The sequence below is a fragment of the Sciurus vulgaris genome, assembly GCF_902686455.1.
Source record: "Sciurus vulgaris genome assembly, chromosome: 11".
Taxonomy (NCBI): domain Eukaryota; kingdom Metazoa; phylum Chordata; class Mammalia; order Rodentia; family Sciuridae; genus Sciurus; species Sciurus vulgaris.
Window position 1 is genome coordinate 42,844,723 of NC_136472.1, and position 17,775 is coordinate 42,862,497.

Genomic DNA, 17,775 nt, shown 5'->3' on the forward strand with positions numbered 1-17,775 from the left:
CTTTCAAAGCCGGGGGCTTGAGTCCTATAGAGTCTCTCATAGAGTCTTCTACTGATTTCATTAACAGATTAATAAAACCACTAGTTGGTGTGTGTGTCAGAGAGAGAGAGAGAGAGAGAGAGAGAGAGAGAAGCTTGTATTTTGCTATTATAAGCAATGTAGCAATAAGCAGTATGGTAAAATCTTAGATTAATTTCTAGCATTGAAATTGGGGGATCAAATAGCAGATTATGCATACATATATACATATACATACATCTATATATGTAAGATGTATATCTTATGTATATAACTTTACTACATATATATAGCAGTTATCTATAACAATTTATATATACATATACACAAAAATATATATAATATACATATTCCAAACATTGAACCATTTGTACTAATTAATACTTTTGTTGGAGACTTTTTGCCATTTATCACCAACATTTACACATAATTTTGATATGTTTCTAATCTGACAATAAAGGATATGTATTTTATAATTCACTTCATCGTGAGCAAGGTGAAGAATCCGTAGAGTAGAAGTTGTATGATGATAAGAAGCTAATGATGCCAAAGGATATTATTTCATGTAGCCATATTTAGAAAAAACACATCCTGAAAACAATGTAGGATGCTTCAACAGTTTTTGAAGATGTCTGGTACTATTTCTTTTTGTGATGCTAAGTAAATATTTTGTTAAAAAAAGAAACTCTTCACAAGAAAATATAATGCATTTTCTTAAAAGCAAGATTTTCAATCACATTTTAGTTTAGACTGCTTTGTTTACTAAGAACTGCTTGTTTTACCTGCTTTTCTCACCTGTCCAGATTTCAAAGCAGATGTAGATTGTCTGTTTGCTTGCAATGTCAGGCCAAGACATATTGCAACTGAGTGGACTGAAAGAACGTAATTCCATTAGAACAAAGAACAATTCTGCAGGTGGTTAAAATCAATCATTGGCACTTGGACAGCAGATAAGAATAAAGACCTAGATCTTTGCTGAAACAAATTGCTAACACGTGCTTTGGTTCTGTGTGATATGAGTAACATAAGTAGTTGGCAATTGGGGTGACAAGACAGATGTCTAGATCAAACCCATTCTGCCTAAAAAGACAGCAATCAAGGAATGTCTGTCGTGGGAAAACTGTTCGATGCTGGGAGGTTGAGGAAAGAGATTTGTGGGGTTTCAAATGGGAAGGCCAGATTTTTAAAAACAACTGTCCAATATGTTGCTTTAAAAACAAAGATGGCGAAATTTGTGTGGAGACAACCTGGGTTGAAGTCCACTTTTTCGTAAGAATGTCAGTGCTTGCATATTCATGCATGTATGTAGCTTGCTAACTGCTCCAGGGTTGCTACTTGATAAATCCATAGCTGCTTTCTTCTTATAAAAAATTGTTTCTTGTTTTAAACTTTAAGCCTTATTTCAACCTATCACTATTTCATGAAGCATTTCATGAACAAATGATAGTTTGCAAGCATTTACATAACTAAGCAATAATTTTAAGTTTCAAACTATTAAGCTTTCCAACCATGCCTGGTGTAGGAAAGATTGACTAATAATCCTCACTGTGCTTCTGATGGAATTACTGAATAATTCAAATGAGAGAGTATTTAAAGCAATGCTGCTGAAAGGAGGAGGCTGGGTAAGTGACTTGTTGATTCATTATCCTGTAGTTTCTTATTGCTGCATATGAAAATAGTGAAGCAAGAATAATGGCATTTTCTAATCTCCATAGGGGAGATTCTTTTTTCAGGAGATGACACCCGAAGGCGTTAACGACCAGGAGCACTTTGTCTTGTTCTGTTGTTGGATTGCCTTTTGATAATTTCATTGTTAAAGAAGCAAGTAATTGCTCAAGATTTTTTCTCCTCCGAGGCATTGCATGAAAGCTTGTGAAATCTGTCCCTTCGTAAACTCTAGAAAACATCACGGTGCCATTTTCAAATCTCATGCTTTCTACAGAGTTACCATCCTTCACCTAATAATAAGGATCACGGCTTCACATACCACATGTTTTACATTTTTAAAGAACATTAGTGCATTGTCTTATTGGGTCTGCCTGACTCTCTTCAAAACAGAGATCTAAGGTTTCAAATTCAGGTACCCTTACAAAAGTAGAGTGCAGGAATTTTATAAAGGTGGAAGTATTAGTAGCCATGTAGAATAACTTGTATTTTTTATGAAAATTCTTACCATCACACGACTTTTTCTTAACGATCATAACAAAATGCTACTAATAGTTAGGAGAATTATAGTTTTTAAAATCCTTTCCTGGGCCCATATTTTACACAAAGTGCTAGGTAGTTAGAGAATATAGTTTTATAAAACCTTTGAAAAAATCATGAAGGAGACACTCTTGTCATCTCCATTTTTAAATGAGGGAAATGAGTTTCAAAACCAAGTAAGTATCATCTTCTCTTAGACGTAAACAAGAAATTAAGTAAATAAGAAAAATGAATTTGTCTCCTTGTTTGTACATAAACCAACATATGAGGAATGAATGCTAAGAGGTGAAAATATGTCATTAAGGAGAGATACTTGCATCTGCAAAGCAAGAATTGACTACTCAGACTGAAGAAAAAGAGGTCAATATACCAGGGGTTGGTATAAATGTTTAGTGATAGCAGTAAATGCAATGTCCATTCCAATCAATATCTAAGGAAAGAGAAAGATGATGAAATTTAAATATTCCAGTATTGTTAGCAAGACCCTCATGTTAGGAGATGGACTTGCAAAATGATGTAAACCTAATGGTTATTAAATTCTGTTCATCTGCTTTTCTTTGTTCAGATCCACACAGCATTCTAATTATGCTTTGGTTTCTCATGAAGTCTTCCAACAGAGAGAACATAATGAGGACTCACATACTTCAAACCGAATGACAAATATGTTCTAAATAGAAAATTGAAAATCAGCCTTCTGATTTTATACATCAGTGTTATAACTTTGGTAAGAGCAAGTTTTGTTTTGTTTTTGTTTCTGTTTCTCTGAGAAACTTACCTGCTCACTCAATTTCTCGATCTTCTATGCTTGAGGGGTAAACATTTGACTTTGATTACTCACAATGTGTTAAATTTAACGATTACATTATGAAACTTCCAAAAAATATGGAGGTTTCCTGAAATCATGTACCGTATCTCAGCTTCTTTTAAGTAATAATATTTGGGCATCTAATTTGTTGCTCCTCTAAGTTTCATATAAACCCTAGTTGAAATGTGTTATAATATGTATTTTTATATGAAAGAATTGAACATTGGATGTACCCAGAAAACTAGTATATTGTGGTTTAATGTCATCTGTGCTAGAAGCATCAATGGCATAGTTTAAATCAATTATATTTCAATCTCAGCACTTCAATGTCTCTGAATTCTGTTCTTCAAATGAAACCTCAAATCCTGTGACTAGCATCAACTCCTTCTTTGTGATCTATGACAGAAATTTAGTTGCCATCTTCTTTGCCATGCCCGAAGGACCCTGGCTGAACTCAAGGATGTTTAAAAATCAGATAAGAATCCCAATCTTGGATACTCCCAAGAAGAAGGGACAGCTAAACCAAGTAAGAAGTCTATGACAAAACATTTAGGGCTGGTGGATGCCTCTATCCTAAAAGTGATGAATGACAAGAGACAGCAGCTCAGGAAAGAGTTATGTATACATTTGAGTGCCTGGAATTCCCGTAAGGTGGGAAAGGAATTCATTCACAAAACAATTGCCACAGTGAATGAATAGCTCTGATGCAGTGCTTGTTTTTCCTCAATTAACTGCATTCGTCTGGGGGATGGGGAAGGAAACTCCCTTAGATCACTAACTGGCTAGGCAATACATGCCCTCTCAGTTCTCAGTGCATATCACACCACAATAGGTGGTCATGGCTATGCTTAAAAGTCTGATAAACAGGTAATTTTTCTAGATCTCCTTTCACTTATCCATGACTTCAGAAAAGTAGGGGAAAGAGGTAGGAAATGGCCAATTGCTTCTTGTGATATCTCAACCTTCGTTTATTAAGCCAGTTAGTTCAAAGAATTAAATTTTCATACTAAATATCTCTGGAAAGAGATGAACATTTGCTATTGAATTTTGATAACCTTTAGGTGGAAAAGCTGCAAATATAACAAATATATTTTATTTTGGTATGACTATTAGCCAGGGCTGCTCATAGTAGAGGACTTGTTGGTGAGAATTCTTATATTTATTCATTCAACAATAAGTTATTTAGTGCCTAGTCTATATCAAAGTTTAAAAGTATGGAGTGTTACATTGGCACAGAACCACCATATGACCTAGCTATCCCACTCCTTGATATTTATTCAAAAGAATTCAAATCAGTATAGTGTAGTGATAGAGACACATTAATGTTAATAGTAGTGCAATTCACAATAACTAAGCCATGGAACTAGCTCAGGTGCGGTCAACAGATGAACAGCTAAAGAAAATGTAGTATATATGCATAATGGAGTTATACTCAGTCATGGTGTATATGCATCACAGAGTTTACTCTGTCATGAAATTATGGCATTTGCTGATGAAACCAGAGAACATCAAACTAAGTGAAATAAACCGGACATAGAAAGTCAAGGGTCAAATATATTCTGCCATATGCAGAAGATAAAGCAAAATCAGGGGAAAGAGAGTTCCACATGAAAATAAAAGGGAGAACAATTAAATAGAAAAAAGAGGATTGAGGGGGAAGGGGAAAGGGAGGAACTACAGAATAGTTCATGACCAAATTGTGCATGTACATATATGAATATACCACATTCTGCCTTTGTGTGTACCTATAAAGCATCAATTTTTAAAAAAGCAATGAATAAATAAATGGAAAATCTGTAGACTAGGAAGAGGAATGGGGGAGAGAGAAGAGGAAGTACTGAGGACTAAAATGGAACAAATTATATTCCATGCATGTATGATTATGTCAAAATGAACCCCACTATTATGTGTTAACTATAATGTATTGATAAAAACATTTTTTATCTGTTATCTTGTGGTTTCTTTTTTTAATTATTATTTTTATTTAGCTTTTAATTTTTTACAGACTGCATTTTGATTCATTGTACACAAATGGGGTACATCATTTCGTTTCTATGGTTGTACACAACGTAGATTCATATCATACATGTACATAGGGCAATGATGTCTGTCTCATTCCACCATTTTTTCATACCCCCTCCCTCTCATTTCCTTCTACATATTTTAAAGTTCCCCATTATTCTCTCATTTCCCACCTGCACCCCCATTATATATCATTCTCCACTTATCAGGGAAAACATTTGGACTTTGTGGCATTGGGAACATATAAAGGAATTAGGGAGTGCTTCAACTTCCACCACACTACACTTCAACTAAGTGTACGTAACCTACACTTAGTGAGATGAGTTCTGCCTCTGTTTAGATCCTAGTTCTACTACTCAGGATCTGTGAAACCTTAGAAAAACTGCCAACCTCTTTCATTCTCAGTTTATCTCTACATTTATCACCATCAAAGAAAATGTAAGTGCAGTACATTGTTTGACAGCCCTTGAAAACAGGTCTTTGTCCTAATCCCCAGAACTTGTCAATGTTCCTTTATTTCGAGAAAGTTAAGAATTGTGGGTTGAGATCATCCTGGATTATTGGGATGAGTCCCAAGTCAATGACAATTGTTCTCACAAAAACACAAAGAGATAGATGGAAAAAAAAAATCAAGTTGTGACAGAAGCAAGAATGGAAGGCTGTGTGGCCATGGTCCTGAAGAAGCTGACATCCAGTCACGTGAGAAGAGACAAGGGACAGAATTTCCTCTGTATTCCCAGGAGAGACTGAAATCCTGCTGACACCTTAATTTTGGACTCCTGATCTTCAGAAATCTGACAGAGTAAATTTCTGTTAGATCCCCAGGATTATGGTAATTTGCTACAGTAGCCTTAAGAAACGTGCTGATGACATTCCCTGATGCACGGTAGGTATTCAGTAAATTAAACCTAAGGGAGGAGGATGAGGATAATTTTCTTATAAGGCAACAGATTCGAAGTGTTCATTCAATACACACGCAGTTCTATAGGAGATCTGTTTTTAGATTGTTTTGACAAGCTCATAAGATACATTTTTAAAACATTTACATTAATGTTTCTTCCAATTCTGTTGGCAACTTGGTCTGAGATGTTTTTATCTGTACATACACACATTTTAGTTACTAAATACATCTTATTTTGCCTTTTTAGTAAAAGGCAAGATTAAAAAAAAAAAGGAAGAAAGAACACAGGATTAAAAATTATTTAGTAGTTACAAAAACAGTTGGGAAAACTCATTCTGAATGTTAGTTGCGGGCACTCTGATGTAGGCAAGGAGAACCATAACATTGGCATGTGCGACTCACTGAATCAGAACTGGAATTGGTGAGCCCAAAGCCAAGAGATAATTATAAATATAATTAACACTGTTTTCCATGGGCTCCTGGAAAGTCTTCAAGGTTGACATTCATTCAATTTCCAATGAATGATAAGATAGGGAAATGATATATTGTCAAAGCCACTGATAACTCACATTAGATTGAAAGAATTATTTGTGTGTGTGTGTGTGTGTGTGTGTGTGTGTGTGTGTGTGTGTTACATTCTTAAAATTTCTGGGTGTAAGATTTCAAAACTTCAGCATTCCAACTCAAAAGCTTATATAATTACCAAGTTTTGTGACAAATAATACTCTGATAGCAAGGAGACTAATGTGAACTCTCTCTCTCTCCCTCTCTCTCTCTCTCTCTCTTTCAGAATTAAAAGGTTTTGGTGTTTTTGTATGACACATTATGAATATAGTTAGTTAATATTTATAACAAAGGATGGAGGTGTTTTTAAAGAACGACAGTTATTTTATCATATTTTATCATATTGCTTAATGATGAAATTATTTTCTTGAGATTACCAGTTATCTATAATATAAAATCAGATAGAAATAGTTACCTTAAAACTTATTAGAAATCCCAAAAATGTTAAACACCTTTCCCAAATAACCTGCCTTCCCAAAACCTATTTTAAATGATGATGCATGTCTACATCTGGAGACTCAGGTGGAAGAAGCACTTGAACTCACAAGTTCAAGACTCACCTGAGCAACATAGCAAGACTCCTCTCAGAAAAAAAAAAAAAAAAAAAAATTAAATCTAATTTAAGGACTTAACATCTAACACATAACATCTAAAGATTTCTGTTCAACATAGATAAAACTTCAAACTACTTAAGATGATGATGATGTTTGATGAGCTAGTGGAAAAGAGAGTTAAAGTAGGGAGAATTATCAAATCAATTTAAATGAGTGACTGAGGATGGATCTAGTAAAGAATTCATCGTGGGGGAAACCAGATTTCTCAAGTTTCATCTTGTAGTAAAGAGGTATGATTCTAAAGCTGTTATTTGAAAATTGAGTTAGACTGTTCCCAAGGAGTTTTATGTGTGTTGCTATGTGTTATGGTTTGGATATGAGGGGTTCCCAAAATCTCCTGTTTTAATACTCGGAAGTGATATTAGATTATGAGAGCTCTAACCTAATCAGTCCATCCTAGTTTGAATGAACTGACTGGGTGTTAACTGCAGGCAGTTGGGGCATGACTTGAGGAGGGGGGTAGCTGAGGGTGTTCCTGTTCCCTGGAAGGGTTCATCTTCCCTGAGCTCCTTTCCTTTATTCTGCCTCTCTGCTTCTCACTCACCTCTCAGCTTCCCTGCTCACTAGGTGAACAGACTTCCTCTGTCACCCTTCTGCCATAATGTTCTGCCTCACCCTAGGCCCAAAGAGATGGAGTCTGCCAATCACAGACTGAACTTATAAACTGTAAGCCCCCAATAAACTTTTCCTCTTTTAAGTTGTTCTTGTTGCGTATTTTGGTTATAGTGATGAAAGGCTGCCTGACACACTGGGGAGAAGATTATTAGAGAAAAAAATAAAGATGATTCAACTCTCTGCCATTGGAGCACAACCAACACTAGGATGGTGTAACAAAAGACGTGGTATTTATTCCCACACTATGGCAAATGACAGGACTAGTCTCCAACCAGGGGAGGCTCCTGAGAATCCGTGGTGGGCACTGGAAAACTACCTGTGTACCTGAAAGAGGTAAAAATCAGTGGTCATTCCACTTAGCTTTTGCCAATGACACTATAGTATTTGCCAATGAAAAATGATTCTCAATAAATGTGAAGAAGTGTTTGCCATTTCTTCAAAGCATTCTGAACCCCACAGGACTGTTGGGAGCTGGAAGACAGAGTATGGTGGACACCATTGTAGTCAGAGAATGTCATTGTCCAGTGGAATTCACATGAATGCAGATCAGATCCAAATTCATGAGGACATGTGAGATACTACTGTGTGACAACTTGGCCACTCTCCAAAATATTCTCCAGGGTTTTTACATTTTTTGAGGAATTACATAAGGAGGCAATGTCAAGAACCAGTGAAATTTGAATAACTAATTCAAATTTGACCTCCTTTATACCAACAGGCCTAAAATAATTTTTGTAACTGGTAAGAAAAAACAAATTATGATAAAATTTCCAACCATTAAAAATAATTCTCAAAAATACCTTTAATACAGATTTAAAAAATCCTTCTCTCTGTGTGTATACAAATATATGTTTATGAATGCACACACTTGTGTACATATATATGTATGTACACATGTGTATATGTATATATACATATACACTTAAGTATCTCTAGTTATGTCTGATTTTATGTTTATTGTTATAGCAGGCTAAAATGCTTAGTGAATTTCAAACAAATGAAGAGCTTATGGCCTAAAACATAAATTATTTAGGATACATGGACATAAATTTGAATTAGTGTTAGTGAATCAATTATTCACTGATTTTGTGTTTATTAATTTCAATATTTAAAAAAACTCAATGAATAAAGTTCAGAAGCATAATTAATTTAATTATTTTAATTACTTGAATGGGAGTATTTTAAGAGTTGGATACTCTACATGTTAATCAATTTTCTAAAGATTATTGATTCAATTTTTCAACCAGTTTACATTTTGTGACTGTGTACTGATTTAGGTGCTATGGTTATAACAAAAAATAAAATTTTAATATAATATGAGGTAGTGATAAATGTTTTGATAAAACAGTAAAGTAAGAGAAGATGATAGGATAGGAGACTGATAGACCAGATCAGAGAAATCCTAAGAATAAGAAAGTAATTACTAATTTTATTTATTTTTATTTATACTTCAGTATATTTAAACAAATCATGTCAAAAAGTCATACTGAAAGTAAATTTCATTTTACACTATCCATTAGTCTTAGTTCTACCAGCTGAAGAAATTGATGATTTGAGAGAATTTTAATGTTTGAAAGAAATATTGTGTGCACATTTCAGTATATATTATGTATATATGTAAAAAAATTATCCTGAAAAACAACGAATATCTATATTACGCTTTATATTCATGAGCTAAAAAGAAACTGAATTTTCCTGAATTTTAGTCAAAAAGAGATGGCTGCCTACATATTTATTCTGTTAAAAAAAAGAAAAAGCAAAGGTAAAAAGAAAGACTCTAAAGACCTAGACAAGCAATGCCCAATGACACCAATATTTGAGACTATTCGGAAGTATTCCAGTCATCAGAAATTGAAATCCAACAAGAGGAAAGTTCACATACCCAAAGAGATATGAGTGGTCCTCCAAGAACTTACAAAAGGGTCTGACAGTGAATGATATGATTGATGGAGCCAATCAGGAACATCTCTTCCCAACAGCAAATTCTTTCAATCAGGCCTACCCCTCTTTTTGAAATCCAGTTGTTCAACCCTTTACTAGGTCACTACTTCCTGTTGCTGCAAATTGGGCGCAATGGGGCTTTTGCTGGAACTAAATCCTAATTCTAGCACAAGGTGCAAGTAACTTTGATCTAGAAGGATTTGCCATATATATTAAAACATCATGAACAGAGGAGACAAATCATGGTTACAATCATAAGTTCTCAATTCAAATGTGCTAAGGAATACAACTTTGATTTGATTCTGAATTCTGCTAATATCAATATCTAAAAAGAAAAATAATAAAAGCACAAACTACACCAATGGACTAGCCATACTGCAGTCAGTTATGAATTCACCAAAGACACATAAGTCCTTATTGGAGATACCACAGCAATATGGAATAAGGTTACAAAAACACTAAAACAAGGGACAAAAATAGACCAGAATAAGTATTTATCTCTTCCATGCCTCTTCACCTTCAAGTTCCTACTCTAACTGATGAATATCATATCTGCCATTAGTAATAAGCCACATTTGCAAATCCAGATTGCAAGCATTGATTTGTAACTGAATTTCTTTTCATGAGATAACTGTATGTACTGAGCTACAAGGTGACTGACAGTAAGGATTAAGCCAAAAGTCACTGAAAGAACAATAATTATGGTATAAAACAAGATTAGTTCCAAGGTTTTTTTAAAACAAAACTTTACAGTTCTGAATTAATCATTATAATTATAGAAAATTATTGGAAATCTATTTGTTTCTATTAAGTGTTTTAGATGTCTAATAATTATCATAACTCATATTAGATAATGCATCTAGCTTTGGGTGGAAATAAAAAGTTTCAAAATGTATATATTATATATATAGTATATATATATATATATATATATATATATATATCTCACAATCACATCTTTGTTAAAATCAACATTAGAAAAGTGCCTAGAAAAATACTTTGTGGACTGGACAGTTCTTGATATAATCAACTATAAATTAGACAAAGTATAACAAGTAACTGTTGTGAAGCAGTGGACAACTGGCAGCATGAGACTATAATTCCTAAAAGAATTGAAATGCTCAAGTAAGCCTTCTGGTTGCCTGGCATGAGGGATTTTTCATGACTCCAGTGTAGGCAGTTCAAGCAAAAATGAAGTCCAGAGCTTCCAAAGGCACAGACTAGGTTTCAAAGAAGAGAGAAAATGATTGGATGCAGGAGGTAGAGCCCATAAGAGAATGATCTATGTAGAAAATGACCCTGGAGTCAATGTAGGAATTTTCTACAATGTAGGAATTTTCTATCTCTTGGCTGAGGATTCAACTGCACATATGTAGAAGGAGACTACTAAGAGATTTATCAGAAAGCAGCTGCTATAAAAATGAAATGAAGATATGAAAGAAGATCAGCCTTAGTACCTATGGGGACCAACAGAATCCAGAGTGAAGAGGACTTAAATCTTCATTAGTATCTTTGGCACCCAAAGTCAAGACATAAGAAAAGTATGCTTCAGGATTAGGGATTATGCCCCTAAAGTGATTAAGACTAAAATTAAGCTTTAACAAGACCCACAGTGGAACACAGAGTTTGAAGGATAAATCCTATCAAATTAGAGAAGTTTGATAACCATCTTGAGTTTTACCAAACTTATTCCAGTTTAAGACAGACATTTAGTGATTAAACTACTGACTACAAACAAAGTCAATGCTTTTTAGAGAATCATTTCCGTACTATACAATTCATAATATAATTCAAGATGTTCACTATATTACCAATAAACCAAATGTATGATGAAACAGGAAAATACAGTTTAAAAATACAATTGATAGAAAAATAGAATCTATCATCACAATAGCATGAAATTGGCCATGGTAGGTAAGGACTGTAAAATTGTAATTGTAAATATGTTTTAATAGACTAAAAATAATGAGAGTTGCTAAAGATGTGAAGAAAAGGGAAAATTTGCACACTGATGGTGGTAATGTAAATTGGAACAACCATTATGGAAACAGCATGTCTGTTCCTCAAAGAATTAAACATAGGACCACCATATGATCCAGGAATCCCCCTCCTGGGTATATAGCAAAAGGAAATAAAATTAGTATCAAAGAAACATCTATATTCCCATGTTTGTGGCATCACTATTCACAATAGTGAAGAAATAGAAACAACCTAAGTGTCCATCATCTAATGAGAGAATGAAGAAAACATTGCACATACACAATGGAATACATACACACACACACACACACACACACGTTATGTAAAATTCTGTTTTTTTTTCCAACAGCATGAATTAAGCTAGAGATCATTATGTTAAGTCAGGCATAGAAAGACAAGTACCTCATGATCTTACTCATATGTGGAACCTAAACACATTGATTTCATAAAAGTTGAGGGTAGAATGGTGGTAACTGACCACTGGGGACAGTGGGTGGAGAGAAAGCTAGATCTTTCTTAACACCTACTGTATTAAGCTACAGTTACATGTGAGCAAGAAGGTCTGGGGTGCTATTGCACAATATGGGTGAAATTAGATAACAATTATGTACTGTACATTTCAAAATGCCAGAAGGAAAGTATTTTGAAAGTCTTCACTATAAATAAGTGATAAATGTTGAGGAGATCAATGTTCACATGATTTAAATATTATTTCATGTAGACATACATACATTATAGATTATCCCATTACATGTATGACTTTTATGTTTTTGCATATCAGTTAAAATAAACATTTTTGAAAATTAAAAATGTTTAATGCATAGAAAGAAACTATGATCTTAATAAGTAATCAATTGTTTTAAGACCTGGATTAAGACACATATGCTTGCTAAAAATGTCTTATTCGTATTTATGGCCATGCAGCAAGACAAACAAAATAACTAAAAGTGTAAAGATTGAAAAGGAGGAAAAGAAATTTTATTCATTTGCAGGTGACAGGGGAATCTGCAGATCAACAAAGTGAAAAAACACAAATTCACCAATATGATAGACACTAGAACTAGCACACAAATCTCAGTAATGTTTTTATACAATAGCAATAAAATTACTAGATGTATTTTAAATAAAATATTTCATTAGCAAACAAAGAATTTCAGAATAAATCTAACAAAATATGTGCAAGTTCTTTCAGAATAAGTCTTAAAAATATATAAACATAAGAAATATTGAAATAATGATGCTATCTATCCTATCGTCTGAAATAATAAGACTATCCTCACTATTGTAGTGATTTATGAAACTCTAAGACCAATAAAAATTTCCCAATTTTTAACTGAAATATGAAAAGCTAATTCTAAACTTTATATTGAAAATCAGAATCAAGAAGATCCAATCTATAGCTAAAGAAGAAAAAGATAAAGCAGGACAAAGCCCATGAGATATCAAGATTTGTTATACAGCTATAGTAATTAAGACATTATAATATTGGTTCAGGATAGAAAAATAGAATACTTGTGGGGAGAACTCAGGAAGTAGAGAGAATGCACATTGTAAACACTGGAGAAAGAAAGATTATTCAATAAATGTTACTGTAAAACTGGTTATTTTTACAAGAAAAAGATATTGGTTTGGTATTTCATACTACTGTGTATACAAAATTTAATTCAAGAGTAATGAAACATAATGGATCAGTAGAAGTATTTTTCATGTCCTATGACTTGGATCTAGAGTGTCCCCAAAAGGTCCTGGTGTCAAAGATTTCATCCCCAGCTTAGTGATTTTGGAAGGTGGTAGAACATTTAAGTGGTGGGACCTTGTAGAACAGTGTCAGGCCACCTGAGGAGTGTCCTCAAAGGGTGTTCTAGAACACGGACCTCTTCCTTTCTCTTTTTGCTTTCCAGCAGTGAGGAGAAGAGCACAGCACACTCCCTACCATGGTATAGTGGCTTACCACACAGACAAAAGCAACCCGGCCAACCGACCTTGGACTGAAACCTCCAAAACTGAGCCAAAATAAAACTGTTTTCTTTCTGAGTTATCTCACCCAGGTATTCATTGGAGAAACAGAAGCCTGACTAAACACATCATGATAAATCTGGCATTTCAAAACTGTAGTGGAAGCAAGAAAGAGTCAATGAACAGTGCTGGAATAAATAAAGTTTATTTTTAAAATACATATGCAAATTTCTTACACTTCACATGAGATTAATTATCCAATAAATTAAATATATAATCAGAAGAACACATAGGACAATATGTTTTTTACATGGCTTATATTACTTAGTATGAATGTTTATGTTAATTACAGGAGATTGTGTGATGAATTTAGAAGACATGGAGAACTATTTAGAGCAAGAAACCACATACTCCTACCATACAATGCAACCCTAACCTCTGCTTAACAAATTTTGTAAAAGTAAATAATCTTTACCAATTTTTCTTTCACTACAGAAATAACAGTCATTATGCATTTATATTTGGCTCTATTTACCGATTTATAAAGAAATATTAAGTCAACAAACAAAATGACATAACATCTCATTTTTTGATTCAACAGAGCACAGATAAATTTACAACATTCTTGAAGAATCATTGTATTTTTAGAGTACAGTATCACATATATCATGGTACTCCTGCTTCTGAATTTTCATTTTTCCTGTATTCCAAACATTGCCACTATAAATTTATTTACACATATGTAAAATTTACTTAGCAAAATTCTAGAATTGGAGAACCTTAGCCAAAATTATAAACTATTTTAAGGCCTTTAAAACTTAGGTCAACAAGTCTCCTGTAATTAGCATAAGTCACTAGTCTCTGGGCAATGGTCAGGGCCAAGAGAGTCAGAGCTGAAAGCTCACAGAAGCTGCCAGCCCAGGAACAACAGAGTTGTAGGTCAGTTGGTGAAAATAAGAGATGAAATGGCCTTACTTTATAATAAAATTTACTTAAACTAATTACAGGAGACTGGTTGATATTTATCACATTCTTTTAGCCAAGGTTTTCTCTAGATTTATGAAAAAAAATAAACATAATATATCTAGTCTGGCTCTTTTATCCAGTTGGAAAGTAGACAATGATTCTCATGGCAAATTAGTGCAGAATCCTTGTTTGTGATGGATGTGATGGGTAATATGGATGAAACAACTTTCAACTATCTATTCAATCCAAACGAAACAGAGCACATTTTTTTTATATCTTTATGTTAAAATAAAACATTTGGATAAACTGAACACAGTGGTGTACACCTGTGGTTCCAACTACTCTGGAGGCTGAAGCAGGAGGATCACTCATAGACCAGGATTTGAGGAAAGCATTGGCAACATAACCAGATGGGACCTGTCTCAAAAAATAAACAACCAAAGCCAAAGATCAACAACAACTATAACAACAACAACACACACACATGTGCATCTCTGTAACTACAGTGTTGGGGTTTTGGGGGAATTTATATTGTAATTCCATTTAATTTGAAACTGTGAAGAGAAATTCTGATTATTTGCTTCCTTTATTCTGGGAATCTGAAGGAAAGAAACTATAATCTCCTCACCATATGGCAAACTCTACACTACTTATTTTATGTAATTTAAAAAAAATGTTCTCTGCAACCTTGTTAAATAGGTATCATTTTATTGATGGTAAAAATAGGAAATTGTAATCATGACTTATCCAACTTATCTACAAAGTGACAAAAGAAAAATTTACTCCCAGTTTTTTTTTTCTATTTAAACAATGCTGATCTTTTTATGCTGAGGGAAAAACCATGATTAGTATTATTATATTGTCTCCATATTTTCCCACAAATAAGCAAAAAAAAAGTCTATTTGATCAAGTGACATGAAAGTCATCCTTCATTTTCTTTCCTTCTGCTTCTTTTTTTTTTTTTTTCTATGTTGTTCCACAAAGGAAGGTAATCAATTCTCTTAGAATATATCTGAAATTCCTTCTATTTTGGTAGAACTTGGTCATCTAGGGCAGAAGAATCTAAAGAGGAGCTCACTTCCAGAACACAGAAGAAAAGATTGCCTTTACTTAAACCTGTTTTCCGAAGATCTATAAAAGTATCTGAATGAGAATCTAAACCTTTATCAGAGCATAAAGAGAACAAGAAACTTCTCTTAGGTGGTTACGATTTCCCTCTTCAGTTGAACCAATGGAATTATGTAGCACATAGGAAGGGGATATATATCAGGGTCAGAAGTAGGTTTAAAACAAGAGTCTACTGTTTTGTTGGTTGTACAATCTGTGCATTTTCCTAAAACTCTTAACTATTAATTTCAATGCCTATAAAATGGAAATAATAGTATCTTCTTACAAGATATACACAAAAGTTGCATGCATTCATCTTCATTTTTTTAAGATGTTCAATACATGTTTTCCCATAAAGATTGGAACAGATAAACCCTTCTATAAAATTGGTGGTTGCAGAAAAGACTTTGTCAGAGATTAGTTTAAACAGCCAGAGAAGTAGTTTATATGTCTAACATCTAGAGAAATCATTTATATGATGAAAAACCTGTTTCTATCAACCAGAATAGGCTACATATGCCATGGTAACAAACAATCCCTTTCCATCAAATTTCAGTGGTTTTTCACAACCAAGGTTTATTTATTCACATGTTTTATGTATGTCACGAATCTACTAGGGCATCTGTTCTGTAACTCCTTGTAGCTATTGGGAGCAGCCACTATTTTCAATGTTGCTGGTGGCCATGGCAATAGGAAAGAGGCAGTGTGGAAAACTGTCCACTGGCTCTCCACATATTTTGATTCTAATGACATGTCTCTTTTACTTACATTTCCTTGGTTGAGGCAAGTTATATTGCCTCATTCAGCCTCAATGGAACATGGAAATTCAATTCCATATTCAGAATTTCAAGAAATTCCACATTTCTTAGCAGAAATAGGATTAATGACTAGCTATACTGTTGATATTATAATAAACAATATATCCCTGAACTTTATCTCAAATTTAAGATTTATATCTGCCATAAATAATCATTCATTGGGTGCTTATCACTGAGGTTTTTTTCCATTTTAATGCCATTTATTGAGGTCTGATTGACATCTAAAAAATCTGTGTTGTATTCAATACACAGAATTGAATCGATTTGGGGATAAATACACACCCATGAAAGCATCACTACTTTTAAGACCCTGAACATACTCATTACCTCTCAAAGTTTCTTCCTGCCCTCTTTATTATTTATTCATTGTTTGTGGTAAGACATAAGACTTGCCCTGTTAGCAAATGTTAAATATATAACACAATATTGTTAGCTATAGGCACTATGGTATGTGGGTCTCTAGGAATTATATAACAGAATTACATAACAGAATTGTATAACAGAAACCTACCCTTTAGCCATTTTCACACACCATTCCATTCCCTGTTTCTATGACTTGAATTGTTCTAGATTCCACATATAAGTGAGATCGCACAGCATTTGTCTTCGTATGTCTGGCTTATTTTACTAGACATGATGTCCTCCAGGTGTACCAATATTACGACCAATGACAGGAATTCTTTTTTAAGGCTAAATGATATTCCTTCATATCTATATGCCACATTTTCTTTGTCTATTCATCTATGGATGAAATAATAAATAAAAGTGATACAGTACCAATAACAAAATAAAAAAGGCTAACCATTTGAACATTTCAGTGCATACAGACAAAAACATTTGACCCTATTTGACATTATTTCATGATTGAAAGTTCTCAAAAAAGGGCATGTATAAGTCCACAGGAAACATCATACACAGTGGTAAAAAGATGCAAACTTTTTTCTAAGACTGGAACAAGACAAATGCTCATTCTTGCCACGTGTCTTCAACTTAGTACTCAAAGTCCTAGCCAGAACAACTAGTTAAGAAAAAGAAATTGACTGTACCCAACCCATATTTAAAGATTACTTCATAAATTGTTTGTGCTGGCAAAAAAGAAAAGATGAAAAAAACATGCAAATTGGGAAGGAAGAAGGAAAATTGTCTCTGATTGCAGATGGCATGGTCTTACACATAGCAATTCTAGAGACTCCATGAAAAAAAAAAAAATGAGGTTTATTCTAACTGTGTATACAGTCCCCAAAACACTCAAAATATGAAATT